The sequence below is a fragment of the Enhydra lutris genome, unplaced genomic scaffold, assembly GCF_002288905.1.
Source record: "Enhydra lutris kenyoni isolate GAN:26980312 unplaced genomic scaffold, ASM228890v2 scaffoldscaffold81, whole genome shotgun sequence".
Taxonomy (NCBI): domain Eukaryota; kingdom Metazoa; phylum Chordata; class Mammalia; order Carnivora; family Mustelidae; genus Enhydra; species Enhydra lutris.
In genome coordinates, this window is record NW_019154165.1 from 910,653 (window position 1) to 924,771 (window position 14,119).

Genomic DNA, 14,119 nt, shown 5'->3' on the forward strand with positions numbered 1-14,119 from the left:
CCTTGTTGGCCCGCCCCTCGAGGCCCTAACCAATGGGGTCGAGCGCCGTTGGTTCGCCCTGCAGCGGGCGGGGGCTGGGTGTCCGCGAGTCCTGGCGTTGCTTCCGGCTGTTCTGGTCCTGTCTCCCTTGGCCAGAACCTGCTTTCCACTTGGAGTCACCGCTCTGAGCTTCCGTCTTTCCATCCACCGAGCCGGGTGCGGCGGCACCTGTCTCCCGGGTCTTGGGGACGAAAGGTCGGGACGGAGGTGAGACACGGAGCACACAGAGGATTCGCCGGCCTGTTTTCCACAGTGGCACTTAGGACCCGATGGGAAACTGGGCACGGGAAGCCCGCAGTCACCGATCAGGGGATGGGGGGCGGGAGGCGGGCATATTTTCCCTATGAAGGGCCCGAGAGCAAACGATGTCATATTTACGCGCCTTTCAGTCTTTGTCGCAACCACTCGACCACCATGGACCATCAAGTTGGTCCGTGACACTCTGCTCCGGGAACTGTATTGGCAGGCAGGTCTGGTGCACAGGCTGGGCTTTGCCCCCCTCCTGCCGGCCCCTCCTCCTCTCCGAGGCAGTTCAACAAAAGAGGGAATCCCAGCGGCCAGTGCAGGCACCAAAAGATGCTCACCATCACCAATGCCGGAGGTGTGAACTAAAACCTCAAATCGGTGTCCACAATCTGGACTTGGGACGATCAAAGAGCTGAACCATTGCAAGGGTGGCAGTGGTTGTGAGCAAGCCGGTGCTTTTGCCCACTGCTGCGGTGGGGGGGGGGGGTGAGGGCCCAGGGCAGCCTTTTGGGAGGGTATTTGGCAGAATCGATGCAAAGCAACTTAAACAATAGGTGCCACATGCCCGGCGCTCACGTAAGCGCTGTAGTTAACTAGTCACGCACCCACAAGACACGCGTAGGGTTGAGGTACCCTCGATTACCGTCCTCTTACAGGGCAGGAAACAGGCACTAAGAGGTTGAGCCACTGGCCCAAAGTCATTAGGATTGCTGGGATCCCTGGCAGGATCAAAAGCATGCAGTTTGGGGGCAGAGTGCTCGCTTTGAGCGGAAAACCTTAAAGCGGAGAACACCCATATTCCCTATCTACCATCCAGCAAATCTGCTGCCGGGTACTTCTTCTGGAGACTCGCTCGTTCACGCAGTGGGTAAGGAAGGACATGTGCGCTAGGACGTTGGTGATGAGAAGAACTGGGAACACTCCGAGTTCCCAGCAGTGAGGAGAGGGATGCAAGCAACGGGAAGTGTGCATCCCGAGGACGGGAAAGGCGGCAGTCAAAAGGAACGCGAGAGGCCACGTTCACAGATTTCAAAGCACCCTCGTGACTGAATAGAGCAATTTGGAGGTCAGTGGAGCTGGACACACATTGGTAAATAATGAAATGAATTGAAAACCACCAACCTCTCCTATGTTGAGACTAGGTAGAGGTGTAGGTACAAGAATGTCGAGAGGTCTGGAGCAAGTAGGACTAACAGTGGTGGTGGCGGTGGGGGTGGGGCGCCAATGGTCTCTCAGATTTTCCTGACACTACGGATTCCCAGCTTCTCTGAGCTGAGCAGTCATGACATCTGGGGAGTGGTCCCTCTCTCCCTTGGCTTCTGTGAGGTCCCGGCCTATTAGAATTTCCCTTGCTTGCCACCCAACCCCTACTCCAAGGGCCCTCCATTCCTTCCGTGCTTTTCCTTCCTCTTTCCCATTCATGCTCTTCTGTCTGCCCCTTGCCTCTCCTTCCCACATCCTACTCTGGCTGATCCCCAAGAGAGGCCTGGGGTGCCTGAACACTCCTCGTCTGTGTGAGCTCCGAGGCCCAGTGTCACTGGGTCTGCACCCGAGAAGCCTACCGTGCTGGAGAACTTCACAGAGCAGGGGAGACTGGGCACACTCTAACTCTGCGATGAGCCTCCTCCTGCAGTGTGCCCCCCGCCCTCCGCTGTCCCTGCCTGTGTGTGGAAAACGCCCTCTCCCACTTCTCCCACTGACTCTTAAAGTCATGGTGCTGTTTCAGACGTGCTTAAATTGGTCACGGAGGATACAACAGCATCTCTTCTCCCCACCGCCCTCCTAGGGAACATTGCTGATGGAGCCAGTGGAAGCCTCCTTGTCCCTATCCCCCGCAGACAGAATCCTGGAGCCTTTTCGCACCTTCCGCACTCTCGTCATCCCTGGGGCTCTCGTGTCTCCTCTTTGCTTGCACCCTACAGGTCTCCACCGGCATCCACAATCCCTGCTGACTCCCTCCCTTCAGCCTCGCCCTGCTCCGATAGCGGTTTCAACTTACCTGTTTGGTCTGTGGCGGGACCAGTGTCAGGGCATCCACTTGGCCGCCCTGGCGTGATAGCTTCTTACCACACAGACACAGTGACCCAGTGTGGGGGTTTTCGCCCCAACTGCCACGTGTATCAGTTGTCAAGTTGAGGACTGGAGAAGTGACCACTGCCGTGGTCCATGACTGGGTCTCTAGTCCCAACTCCATTTATTACCAGGGTCTCCTCAGCCCCAGTCTTGCCAGGCCCTGTCGTGACACTGTGGGGCTCCAGAATCAGTGTCTCCTCAGACCCTGTGTCAGATGGTTCCAGGCATGTCTGAGTATTCCTCTCTCCCCAGGGCACCATCCCCTGAGAAATGGCAGTCCTTTTCTGTAGAGAAGGACAGTGGCGTCACAAACCGTATATATACTGACCGCCTGGTTTCCAGACCCTTCCTCCTCAGGACTCCTCCACCTCTTCAGTCAGTGGGGCCGGTCTCAAAACCGCCTCAGGACCAGGAACTGGGCAAGAAATTGTGACTCTTTCCTGGGACGACCACCCTCTTCCTCTTGCCTTTTTTGGGCCGCCGTTGCCCCGAGGGAGCCAGGCTTTTGGAACCATCCTCTCAGCTCCATGCCAGTCGCCCTTGCCAGTTGTTACTAGAAACACGGTCTCCTGGAGTCTCTTAGTCAAGAGCCACCCCAGCCCTCTGTTATGTCAGCGTTCCCTCACTCCCATGGATGGGGATGAGCCCGGGCCAGGACCACCTTCCTTCCGTCATCTGCCCTGGCCTGCAGAGGAGAGCAACCGCCGAACTTCTTGGTGATGCTGTCCCCTCCCCCACCAGAACACTCCTGATGGCTTTGGTGCATGGTGTGTCCTCTCGGCCCTCCTGTGGCACATAACCGTCTGGCCTCACATGTTCTATCTGTTCCACCAGGACTGCCTCACTCAACCTCTTTGTTCCTTCCTCTGCCACCTGCTTGTCCAGGGCAGGGACTCGCACTTCTCTCCGTGTGGGCCTTCAGCTTCTTAAAGCTTTGGAGGGCCATGCTGGTGGTGAATTTGCTCCCTCTCCTGGAGTCCCTGCCAGTATGGGAAATCCCGTGCGATGAGAAAGTGCCCCCCACTCAGTAAAACCTGCTTATCCAGTCTTCTCTTCCTGTCCTCTTGATCCAGCACCCTCAAACTCCAATCCCAAGGCTACTTCCCCTGCTCCTGCCAGTACAGAGCAGCTATTTCTGGAAACTGCCTCGGCGTATCATTTCTTTTCTCCCTTATCAGGCTTGGCATAGCCCCAGCGAGGTTATGGAGAGAAGATCAGGGCTTCCTCTGGGAGGGGCCCCTGTGGTTGGCGGGGAGCATTCTCCACAGCGTCTATCAGCACAGGGCACGTGCTGGGTCTTGCTAGGGAGCGAAGGGCCACCCTGAAAGCTCCGAGGCCTCAGGGGCTGGGGCCCCAGCACCAAGGAGTCAAGTGGTATATGAGAACGCATCTATCTAACCCAGGCACAAAAAGACGTAAGAAATGTATACAAGTCACAGCAAAGCAACATCTGTAAATTCACCCCTAGTTTGAATGCATTAATCGCCAGGTATAGAGAGGGTCCACCCAGTGTAAGGCCCGGTGCATTCCACTGTATGCTCTGGTCAGGCGAGGTTCTTCCGATAATGCCCTAAACCCACTGAGAGGGAAAAGACTGAGGACGATCTACCGAGAGTTCAGCCTCTAGTGTGCGCCGTCGTGGCCATCATCACAACACACAAAGTAGCCCTTTAAGGCAGAACGTGTTCCCAGTGACAGAACTGGACATTTTTTTCTATGATTCTATTTACTTATTTGAGACAGAGAGAGTGCGCGCACGGAGGGAGAAGCAGACTCCCCCCTGAGCAGAGAGCCCTAGGTGGGGCTCGATCCGAGGACCGTGGGACCATGACCACAGCGGAAGGCATTCTCTTAACCAACTGAGCCACCCAGGCGCCCCAGAATTGGAGAGTTTATAATGATAAAAGGATCCACCAGTATGGGAGACATCACAGTTGTAGACTTAGGTGCGCGGAAGTACAGAGCCTCAAAATACATACAACAGAACTTGACAAAATTGATGGCAGAACTAGCACATTCAACGGTGGTATCCGGAGGCTTTAATACTCTGTCTCAATAATTGATAGAAGGACTAGACAGAAAATTTGTGAGGATATAGAAGACCTGAACAGTCTTGGTTTTAGCTTGAACTAATGGACACCTACAGGATGCTCCATTCAAGAGCTGTTGTGTACTCCTCCTTTTCTTTCTTTTTTCTTTTTTTTTAAATTTTGTATTTAAATTCAACGTAGTTAATGTATATGGCATTACGCCTTTCAGGGGTAGAATTTAGTGATTCATCATCAGCTGCATATAACACCGGGGGCTCATTTCATCAAGTGTCCTCCTCAAGGCCCTTCCCCCACTTACCCCATCCCCTACGCACCTCCCCTCCAGCAATTCTCAGAACTCGGGGATTGTTTCCTAGAGTTAAGAGTGTCTTCGGGTTTGCCTCCCTCTCTGTTTTTGTCTTATTTTTTCTTCCCTTCCCCTAAGTTCATCTGTTTTGTTTCTTCTATTCCACATTCTTTTCAAGTCCACATGCTCATTTCCTGGGATAGAACATGCTGAGGACCATGAAGCTGATCTCAACAGCTTTGAAGGGATCTAAATTATGCAAGGATTTAACGCTCTCGTGGTAGAAGAGTGTGTGAGACTCAATACCACCCAAGAAATGCTTCAAGGAAAAGAATGATCTTAGGGAACAGCCAGCTTTCGTGTCAAGGAGGACGATTTGGGGGACATCTGGAGATGTTGAGGATATTCGGGTCCTTTCTGTTCACTCACCCTCTTCACTCCCACCTGATGACCCTGGTTCCCATTTTCCTGAGAGTAGAGGGTAACTGGCAGAAAACTTCCTTCCGTCCTTATAAATGTGTCCCTCCATTTGGGATCACTCGTATCAATGTACTGTCATGTCATTTCTCCTAACTTAAAAAACCCCTCTTCTGATCCCACTTTCCATTTGAGCGCCCCCACATTTCCCTGCTCAGCCTTACAGAAGAACTCCTTTGAATAGTTGTGTCAGGGCAGCTGGGTGGCGCAGTCCGTTGAGCATCCGACTCTTGATCTGGGCTCAGGTCGTGGTCTCAGGGTTTTGAGATCGAGCCCTGTGTTGGGCTGGGCGCTCAGCCTGGAGTCTGCTTGAGATTCTCTCTCCCTCTGCCCCTCCTGATCATGCTTCCTCCCTCTCTCTCTCTCTCTCTCTAATAGGAAAATAAATCTTAAAAGAATAAGTTGTTCGTACTTTTTCAAGTTCCTCTCCTCCCGTTCAGTCCTCCTCTCTGTTTGAATCTCACAAAGCGTTACTGAATGCTTGCCACCTGCTGGGCACTGTTCTAAGACCTGGAGCTACATCGGTGAACTGGGCTAAAGGAACTTCCGTTTCTGTCATAGACCTATCATCCGTCTCTTCCAAATCTTCAAATACCTTCATTCCTTTGTTCTTGGAGTATGCCTTCCCAGAGCACGCTCCAGTCTTTGTTGATTACTAAGGGTGCTGCATCAATCTAGAACATTCCTTTGCTAGGCACCCAAGTGCGGTCTGGGGCCTCTCGGAACCCACTTTTTTCTTGTTGTTTACTACAGTGTTTTTGATGAGACACATCCTCTGGGTACTTCCTGAGAAAAGACACATGGTAAGTGACTTCTTTTGAGACTTTACCTGGGCAAAGTTTGTCTTGATCTCATTCTTAATTGATACCTAGATGTATAAGTTTCAGGCTGAAATTTCCCCCCAGGGATTTTGAAGGCCTTGATCTACTCTTTGTTTTTTTTTTTTTTTTAATTAACTCCCAATATCATTTCTGAGAAGCGTGCCATGATTTTGAGTGGTATTTTGTGTCCCATTGTTTATATGTCATGCATTAAAAGATTTTTTAAATGATAAATTTTGAATTGTTATGGTTAAATTAACCATTTTTCCTTTGTTGGTTTTCAGTACCCTGATTTTTAATATATGGGTAAAACATGTAACTATTGCCGTAATCAAGATACAAAAGTGTTTTTGCAAAACCAGCTTCCTTGGGGGCATGTATGGGACATATCCTGGCTGCTCTTCAGAATCTGGCCTTTTTCCAAAGTGATCCCTCAACTTCCTATAACGGGCTTGTGTTGGTTGAGGATATAACCCCCTCTGAAGTTTTACCTGTATTACTACCACATCCTCTGTGGGATCCTCAGTGTGTCTCCTGTTCCTCTGCTGTAGGAAGGGGCCTTTTTATAAGTTACCAAGGAAGCTCTGTGTGTCTCACCCTTAGCCCTTAACTCTTTGATAATGTTCCTTAGTTACTCATTGTGTCTCTTCAGGGCATCAGTACCACTTGGTGATGACTGCCACTTTGGGCCTTCCTTCGACTTTGTGCCCTTCATACCATTCAAAGGCCTGAATCATCTCACAAGCTAGGATAAAACTCTACACTGTGATGTTTCTCCAGGTATGTATGTGAAACCTTAAGCAATCAGGAGTTAACCTTGTGCTATTAATTATCCATGCCACACAGAATATTCAGGATGGTACTGTTGTTGCCATTTGGGTAACAAGGGAGCCAGTCCATAAACCCCATCTTCCAGCCTGTTGCCAAGACCACTCCTGACTACCACTGTTGTTAGTTTGGTTTCTATAAAAATATGGATACCAAGACATGATTGATTGTGAAAGATCGTTATGGGGGAATGGCATATGAAGAATAAAGGAGAAGCAGCAGTGGTAAGCAGGAAGACTATTTAAAATGTGATGCATGTTTGACATCTTTAAGAGAGATGTGGGAGAAAAGGGGGTGGGGGGAGTCAAATAGGAAGAATTTCAGATGCTGTTTAGTTCTAAAACTAAAGTGTAGATTTTAGTTTATTCAGGCTCACATGGATTCCCCACCCCACAGCCAACAGTAAGTGGAGTCCTGTCCCCCAGCAATATGTCCCTGCCATGCTTAGTCATTGGCTGGGAATTTCCCAGAGATGTGTAGTCTTGGCACAAAGTTAGTGGTGGAGCCAAAGAAGTGACAGCTAGAGCTTGTCATTCCACAATGCTCCCTCTAGCAAGAGATCTGACAGGCACATTTTTGGGGTCCCTGCAGGCCAAAGATGATGCAGAAGTCAAAGATGACGAAAATTCCTGTTTTTGAGTTATTTCGTGGTAGGGAGAATTCACTAGCAGAGGGACACAGGAAGAAAGGAATTTTGGGAAGAAAATGATGGGTTTGGACTTTGGATATGGCAAGGTTGAGGTATTTATAGGATATGCAGGTATAATTATCCAAAATGTACTTAGAAATTTGGTCCTGGAGCTCCAATGAGGAATCAGAGCCAGAGAGACAGATTTAAGAGTCACTTACTCCCTCAATAAACTTTTACAGCAGTGTTTTTTCAAACATCACCATTACCTTAGAAGTTTCTTGCATGTATCCCTTGATCCCTTTCCTTTCACCCTCCTCAAGAGTAACCTCTATCCTGTGTTTTCATTGTTCCCTCCCTTTTCTTTTATTTATTATTTTAGATTTTTACCTATTCGTCAGAGAGAGAGAGAGCACAAGCAGGGGGAGCAGCAGGCAGAGGGGGAAGCAAGTTCCCCACTGAGCAAGGAGCCCAATGTGGGACTTAATCCCAGCACCCTGGGATCATGACCTGAGCTGAAGGCAGACACCCAGCCGACTGAGCCACCCAATCACTCCCCTCCCTTTTCTTTTAGTTATTTTCTAGGTAGATTCATAATCCTAACAACATCTTGTTTTTTACTGTTTCCTTTGTTCTTTATACAGGGGAATAATTTGTGTAACTGAGACTCATCCCTGTGGTTGCGTGTGGCAGGCAATTGTTCATTATCAGTGCCATAGACTATCTCACCAAATGAATATAGAGTAAATTCTCATTATTGTGGTAGTTACAGTCTATGAAGTTGCCATGAACACAGAATTAGGCAATCCTGAAATATTGCTCCTAAGGGAAATATAATTTCAAGCTCCTATGATCCTCTGGTCACATTTCATCAACTGATCAATGCATATCCATATTTCATTTGTGTTTCTCTTTAAAGGCACTTTGTTTAATATACATTATTGATTGATTAACATTGACTTCATAGCCAATAGCGCTATAACTTACACCTGAACAGATTTTATCTAACACAAATATTTTCTCCATAAGGAACATCACAGTCATTTTTCATTCAAGAACATTAGACAACACATTAGCACTAAGCATGGTGATTATCTTTAATTGTAAAGTAACCAACAAAAAGCACAAAAATGCAAAATGTGGGGTACTAACTACATCATGAAAGGACCCTTGCTTACAGTATGAGACTGAAAGAAGGCAAAGTGTCACCTTGTTTGACCTCATCTGGGAACATACATGTGTTTCCAGTGACTCAAATTTTTCACTGTTCCCTCAAGTGACAAGGAAAGCACCCTGGTACTGATTTGGAGTCACAAATGAACTTTGTCAAGTAGGGAAATTTGCAAATATGGGCTCTACAAATCGCAAGAATCAACTGTATCTCAACTTATGTATCCATTTTAACATTGATGGATATTTGGTTTGTTTCTATTTGCGGGGAACATTACAAACATTGCCACTATAAACATTCTGGAGCATGATTCCTGGTGCCCATGTGTGAGAGTCCTCCAAGTTTTGGACATGAAAGGTTGAGACCCCCTTTAGTCCTAGAGGGAGCCAGTCCACAGACCCTAGATCTCTTGGTTCTGGCCCTGAACAACCTTGTCATCTTACTCCTGTGTGTCATACAAATAGCATTTCCTGTGTGGGCCAGAGAATAAAATGGCTGAGAAGCTGTGTTCTAGTGTTTATACTTAGGACTTGAATTGTCAACTCATAGAGGAGACATATTTCCAACATTACTAGATCACACCAGATTTACTTACAAAATGATTATACTAATTCACACTCCTATCAAGAGTGTTTAACTGTTCCACTTGGTCCACATTCTTATTAACAAACTACAAAATTGTTGCCAATCTAGTGAAAGTGAAACGGTACCTCATTATAGCTTTAATTTGTAATTTCTTTTTTTAATTTTTTAAAAGATTTTAGTTATTTATTTGTCAGAGAGAAAGAGGGAGAGAGCACAAGCAGAGGGAGCAGCAGGCAGAGGGAGAAGCAGATTCCCCGCTGAGCAAGGAGTCCGATTCGGGACTCGATCCCAGGACCCTGGGATCATGACCTGAGCCGAAGGCAGATGCTTAACTGTCTGAGCCACCCAGGTGTCTCCAATTTGCAATTTCTTGATTAGTAATAATATTGATCAGTTTTTCATATATGTGGCCTTGGGGTTTTCCTTTCCTATGAGGTATCTATTTACTGTCTTTTGCCCATTTTCCCCATGGGTTGTTTACCTATTTATTTGTGGGCGTTCTCTAAGTATTCTATAATTCTTTGGTGATTTCATTAATAGAAATATCTCCTTCTGGTTTGTAGCTTGCCTTCACTCTTCTTTATCATGCCTTTTAATAGAAGCATTTCTTTTTAATTTTTCAGAGCACTTTATTATGAAAAGTTCCATATAAAAAGATGAATGGAAGATCCAGGCAAGTTCAGGATATTGGGGGCACTTGCTGACCATGAACCATCTTCACTCATACCTGTAACTTTGCTTCCCAATCCTCTGAGAATATACAAGCAATCACAAGAAAACTTCCCTCATTCTTAAATGTTTTTCTCTATTTTCTCATTCCCATCAGCATACAAGTACATTGTCATTTTTCCTAATTTAAAAATACCTTCTTTTGATTCTACTTTTCCTTCAAGCTACACCATTTTTCTCTGATCACCTTTACAGAAACACTTCTTAAAATAGTACTGTATACTTGCTGTCTCAAATTCTTCTCCTCTCCTGCACTCTTCCTCTATTTTCTATTTAACAAATCTGTATTGAGGGCTTACCATGTGCCAGGTACTATACTAAAATGTTCGACTACATCATTAAGAAAAACAGATGAAGTTTCTGCCCTCAAGAGTTCACATTTCTGTCATAAACCTATTGACAATGTTTTTCAAATCTTCAACTATATCCATTTCTTTGTTCTTGGAAATTACCTTCCGAGACCATGCTTCAATCTTTATTGGCTAAGAGGGTTATGCTGACTTAAAACATTTCTTTACTAAGACCCTAAGTGGGATATTCTGCTTCCTAGAATTCATGTCTTCCTTGTTAGTGGTTTGATACACTGTTTTGATGGGACTCATCCTCTATGGGTGATGATTTCTTTTAAGATTTTGCATGAATAAACTACAAAGAGATATCACCTCATACCAGTCAGAATGGCTAAAATCAAAAACAGAGAAAATAACAGGTGTTGCCAAGGATGTGGAAAAAGGGGAGCCCTCTTGTACTGTTGGTGGGGATGCAAATTGGTGTAGCCATTGTGCAAAACAGGATGGAGGTGATTCAAAACATTTAAAATACAGAGAGAGAAGTTAGAAGATGGCGGCAGAGTCAGAGGATCCTGGGCCCACCTCATCCCACAAATATGACTAGATAACTACCGAATCATCCTAAGTACCCTCAGAAATGGACCTGAATACTGGCAGAACAAACTCCATAAATAAAGGTAGAGAAGAGGTCACATCAAAGAAGGCAAGAAGTGTGGAGATGTAGTTTGGGGCAAAAACAGATCATGGCCACTGTGGTGGAGAGGGAGCCGTGATTGTGGTGAAGGGAGAGAGATAGACAAGCACACAAGGGAACACACATGGAAAACTAATCCCTGTAGCAACTGGCTTGGAAAGCAAGAGGGCCTGAATTTCATTGATTCTTGCAACCAGCAGGGCTTAAAGCCTGGAGTTCTAAGTGTTAGTGGGGTTGGCTGGGAGAGAGCTGAGTGGCATTGCACTGCTCTTGCAGAGGATGAAGGCAAACAACCTGGAGACATACACCAAGGAAACAGCTATCTAAAGAGCATCTGGGACGCACAGTGGAGAGCTTATTTGCTCATCTTAGAGTGTGTCCCAGAGAGACAATGCTCATGGAGAGACCCCTCCAGGAATAAAGGAACTGGCCAGTGCCACTTCCCAGCCCTGACTCTCTGCATAAGCACAGGGCCACCTGTGGGAACAAGTGCATTGCTCACACTCACTACCTAACTTGTTCACACTAAGCCCTGGCCCTTACATGCTGGTGGAACTGCCCTTCCCAGGTACGCTTGCCTTAGTCCTAATGCAGTGGGCTCCCCCCACCAAAAGACAAGCCCAAACCCTGCTCAAACCACATCTCCCAACATAGGAGATTTGCAAAGCCTCAGTTCCAACAGTGGTGGTGACAGGTGTCTTTTCACAAGCAGACCAGAGCAGACCTAGTTAAAATGCATCAAATCCAGACCAAGGACCAAACACTGTCCACAACAGGCAAATTGAGCCTCTGCAGATGACTGGCTTGAAGGATAAAGATGCCAGGACAATATATAAGAGCACATGCAGCACACATTAGAGACACTCCCAGAAGCACCAGGCCCTGCAGAATAAGGAACACTACATGGAAGGGCACTACAGAACCTCTTCTTCAAAAGGCTATTACCCTTAAGAACAGAAGGTGTAGCTGACTATCCTTCTATTCAGAATAGAAGGAGAGATACAGAGTTTCACAGACAAACAAAAATTAGAGTTCACTGTAAAACAGCCAGTAAACCAGCCCAGAAAGAAATACTAAAAGGGACTCATTGAGTGGAAAAGAAAGACCAAAAGTGAGAGTATGAAAGTAGGAAACACAAAAGCAGTATATGAATATTTCTGTAAAAACCCAGTCAAGGAACTCACAAAATAAAGGGATGCAAACCATTAGGACATATACCTAAAACATGGAGAGGAGGGGAGTAAAGAATAGATTTAAACTCAAGTGACCATCAGTTGCCTGGGTGGCTCAGTCAGTTGAGCGTCTGCCTTTGGCTCAGGTTGTAATTCTGGGGTCCTGGGATTGAGCCCCACACTGGGCTCCTTGCTCAGTGGGGAGTCTGCTTCTCCCTCTCCCTCTGACCCTCCTCCCCACTTGTGCACTCTCTCTCTCTCTCTCTCAAATAAATAAATAAATAATATCTTTTAAAAAATAAATACACTTAAATGACCTTCAACTTAACATAGACTGCTATATGCAGAAGATGTTATATAAAACTCTAATGGTAACCATATATCAAAAACCACTAATAAATATAAAAGAATAAAGAGAAAGAAATCCAGATATATCACTAAAGAAAATCAGCAAACCATGAAAAAGAGAAAGAAAAGAAAGGATCAGAGAAATCTTCAGGAACAACCACAGAACAAATAATAAAATGACAGTAAATACATATCTATCAATAATTACTTTGAATGTAAATGGCCCAAATGTTCCAATCAAAAGACATAGGGAGATATAGTAGATTTTTAAAATTTTTTTTAAAAAGACCCATCTATACACAACCTATAAGAGACTCAACTGCAGATTGAAAGTCAGGGGATGGAGAAACATCTATCATAAAAATGGTTGTTAAAAGAAAGCTGTAGTAGTAATACTTACATTGGACAAAAATAGACTTGGAAACAAACTCTGTAACAAGAGGCAAAGGACACTATAATCATAAAGGAGAAAATCCAGCAAGAAGACATAATAATTATAAATATTTATGCACCCAAATAAGAGCACCCATATACATAAAAAGTTAATAACAAACATAAGGGAACTAATTGATAATAATACAATAATAGTAGGGGACTTTAATAACTCACTTATATCAAGGGACAGATAATCTAAACAGAAAATCAAGAAACAAGAGCTTTTTATAATATTTTATTTATTTATTTGTCAGAGAGAGAGAGAGAGAGAGCACTAGCAAACTGTTGTCCAGAGTGGCTGTACCATTCTCCATTCCTTCCTTCAATATATAGGAGTTCCAGTTTCTCTGAAATTGATATTGTCGTATTTTTTATTTCCACCATTCAAATAAGGTTAAAGTGGCATCTCATCATGTGTTAATTTGAGTTTTTGTAATGGCTTTTAATGAGCTTATTTGCCATCTTTTATCTTTTTTCGTGAAGTGTCTTTTCATGTCCTTTGCCCATTTTAAAAAGGAATAGTTTATTATCTTATAGTGGAGTTTTAAGAGTTCTTTGTATGTTCTGCATTTAGTTGTGATTTACAAATATTTTCTCTCATTCTACATCTATCTTTTCATTTTCTTAAAAAGGTATTTCTCAGAGCAAATGAATGATTTTAATGAAATCCAACTTAATAACTTTTTAGAGTTTCTTGGGGATTAGCTTTTTGGTATTATTTCTTAAGAATTCTTTACTTAACCTCAGGTTAAAAAAAAGAAAAAGCTTGACACTCTCCAGGAAGAATAAACAAAAAAGAGATCCACACCAAAACAAACTATAATCAAATTGTCAAAAGTCATAGCCAAAGAGAAACTCTTGAGAGCAGAATTAACTTGTCAAGAACAAGATACCTTCAGGGGTGCCTGGGTGGCTCAGTGGGTTAAGCCTCTCACTTCAGCTCAGGTTATGAGCTCAGGGTCCTGGGATCGAGCCCCACATTGGGCTCTCTGCTCAGTGGGGAGCCTGCTTACCCCCGCCTCTGCCTGCCCCTCTGCCTACTTCTGATTCCTCTCTGTCAAATAAATTTAAAAAAAATTTTTTTAAAAAGAACAAGTTACCTTCAATAAGAAAATCAGCAGATTTCTCATCAAAAATGATGGAGGCAAATGTGTTGGATGACATTTTTAAAGTGCTGAAGGAAAAAAGATAAAGTGCTGAAAGAAGAAATTGTCGATATTGTCTAAATTAAACAACACTGTCATAC

The 14,119-nt window shown here is 45.1% G+C and overlaps 1 pseudogene; it reads right to left on the bottom strand.

Annotated features, from left to right (window-relative positions):
- Positions 1 to 2,405: 2,405 nt before the first annotated feature.
- Positions 2,406 to 14,119, bottom strand: part of LOC111160995 — a 36,085-nt pseudogene continuing 24,371 nt past the window's right edge.